A 3090-nucleotide genomic window follows, 5' to 3' on the forward strand; every position below is an offset into this window, starting at 1 on the left:
TGTATTTGTGTGTAGTCTGTTGCTTTGCTTAGTTTTAACTTGGTTTATTTGGGAATAATTTCTTTCAATACATGCAGACGAGTGTGGCAGAGCTAATAAGTTGCACATAAATGTTGCAAGAAGATTAAACTTTTCTTTATTATTCCCATCTTTCACTGAAAGTAAATCATTCCAGAAAACAGTTGCAGACTGACTTAACTTATGCCTTTAAGTGTGTCTCTTGCATATAGAAGATCTCGCCATTGCTCTTGCAGCAAATCTAGCTCATCCTACTTTATCAATGTTGGAAAATGTACAGCAAGTTTTCAAAGAGATTTCAAGTCCCTCTTTGTAGAAAGAGCTTCAGCTGGTTCCACTACCTTTAACATAGCAATGAGGCTATTTTCTTCAAAAGGAAATCTCTTTTTCATCTGCATGCACAATTCTATTAGAAACTGCTTGCAGTCATATCGAAAAAGCTCTTCCTTTTCCTGAAGAGGTTCACTTTCCATGCTTCATGGAAACTTTGTGTGCCATCAGAGACGACTTATTGCAATGCTTGAGTTTGCTGCTACATACAGTACACAAGACAGTATATTTGTCAGTAGGATCTGGTTGTACCCAATCTTTCAGTTCATCCTCCTCCATCCATTCCTTTCTAAATGCCTGCTGATACCACGTCACTTTCGCTTTTCTCTTTGGTGGGGTAACATCACCACTATACCCTGGTTCTTCAGAGTCACTCATAATGATTTCTAATTAAATCATGTAGGGTTGAATAACTATCAACAGGTCTCACATACCACACACGCACGACTTATGAGCTAGAGAGGACTGGCGGACTAGGAGAGAAACGTCTCAAACGTATTGAACGTGTTATGGACGCGTCAACTCATAGAAGACAACTTAGTTGGCAAGTCGTGGTTTCCAGCCTTAACTTTTCAACAATCTCATGAATTAAAATTTAAAACTTAATTTGTCCTCTGTTGTTAACATAGTGTACCTCATACTTTATTAAGTGGCAAAGAGAATATTCTATTATTAAACTAATATTTTAAGCAATTGTCTACAATTTGGCGAAAAAATCCAAGATTTGTTCATTTTTTTTATAGTTTATTTCCAAGATTCCAAGTTGATGGCAAAAATGCCAAGATATTGGGAAAAAAGCCAAGGAGTGGCCACACTGGGACTCGAGGCACATTTGCGTCCATCTGGCCTTGGTCCTTCTGCCTACTACCACCAGCGCGACATCGTCTGCGTATGATAGGAGGCGGCATCCTGTGGGTAGAGGGATGGCTATTAATTCAGTCATCAGCACGTTAAACAGGGTGGGACTGAGAACCCCACCCTGGGGTGTACCATTTTCCAGGGGGTGAGAGCAGGACTCCACTCCCTGTAGACGGACTCTGGCAGTTCTATTGGAGAGGTAGTCCGCTATCCACTGTAACACTTTCCCCTGTACTCCTCTGGCAGCCAGACTGTCCAGAATTGCAGCGGGACTGGCAGGCTCGAATGCCTTCTCTAGGTCAAAGAGGACGACCATGGCGTGACGCTGCTCCACATGGCTCAGAAGCGTTGTAATGCATTGAGCCGTGCCCACCCAGGCAGCTCGTCAGGGAGATGTATAAAACGCTCCGCTGACGTCCAGATCACAACAAACGACTACGTCAGAACGACTTCCAAACAATGAGATTCATTTGATTCTATGTTTCAGACTATCATAAATGTTGTGAATTCATGTACAAAACGTAGATGTAATATGATGATATTGACAAATCACGATGAAATATGAATTAGAATTGAAACAAAACCTATTAAATAAGAAGAATTGGCATCATGATTGTCTGAACATGTTCTTACCCGAGCAACAATTAGAGAAAATGATATAAACACAGGGGTGACCTTAGTAAATAGGAGCCTTCCCGGTCGTATCGTTTTTCCGTATCGCTGGATCCCGCCTGTATCCATGTGCAACGCATGTTGACATGACGCAATGAATCGTGATACGACAGGTTTGATATGACGCAGTCATAGAAAACGATAACAACACTAGGTGAGCTTCTTAAGAAAAAAACATCGCCAATTCAAACATTTAATTTGTCAATGAGGTGATATTGGTATTACAAGAGAGGAGCATGCCGACAGGAGACCTTTTGGTCCATAACTAGGTCGGATGCAGAAAAATTATAATAATGATAAATAGATAAAAGAAAAATAGATAAAAAATATAATAATATAGATAACAAATAAATTAGATAAATTCATACTTGTAGGTATATTTAAATGATAAACAAACAGGTAAATAGTAAATAATAATAAATTAACAAATAACTAATAATAAATGAAAATCAAGCAAATAATAATAAACAAACAAATAATAACAATATTAGTCTTTCAGTCTTTTCTTAAATATCATACTTAATGTAGCACCTTGCTGATTCGATTATCTTTTGATTAGCGAAAGACTAAATTGCAGTAACACATTATATTTTTGATAAGGTTCTTATGAGGAAATCTCACCAACAACCTACGGGTAACTCGTTGGCGCTCCGTAGATGGCTACGACTGACATCCTCTCCCAGGGATTCTTCCTGGGTACAAAATCCCACCCGCCACAATCCATGTTATATTCCTCTTCTTGTATTCACGTCATCATAACTTGCGTAACTCCTGAAGATGGCCCCTATTTGGGTCGAAAGACGTCTCGAGTAAAGCAACATGTACCTTGGAAAATCTATCAATACTTTGGCCTTCCACCTTCGCTGTCTCATACGACGTATTGAGACTTCATACAAATTGAACAATGTATTCATATATGCGTGTGTGTGTGTGAGAGAGAGAGAGAGAGAGAGTGAGTGAGTGTGTGTGTGTGAGAGAGAGAGAGAGTGAGTGAGTGTGTGTGTGTGAGAGAGAGAGAGAGAGTGAGTGAGTGTGTGTGTGTGAGAGAGAGAGAGAGAGTGAGTGAGTGTGTGTGTGTGAGAGAGAGAGAGAGTGAGTGAGTGTGTGTGTGTGAGAGAGAGAGTGAGTGAGTGTGTGTGTGAGAGAGAGAGAGAGAGTGAGTGAGTGTGTGTGTGTTTGTGTTTTGAAAGTAAAGTTGACAGTTTGAGTGTA

The sequence above is a fragment of the Oratosquilla oratoria genome, chromosome 8 (assembly GCF_046742065.1).
Source record: "Oratosquilla oratoria isolate Oo_2021 chromosome 8, ASM4674206v1, whole genome shotgun sequence".
NCBI lineage: Eukaryota > Metazoa > Arthropoda > Malacostraca > Stomatopoda > Squillidae > Oratosquilla > Oratosquilla oratoria.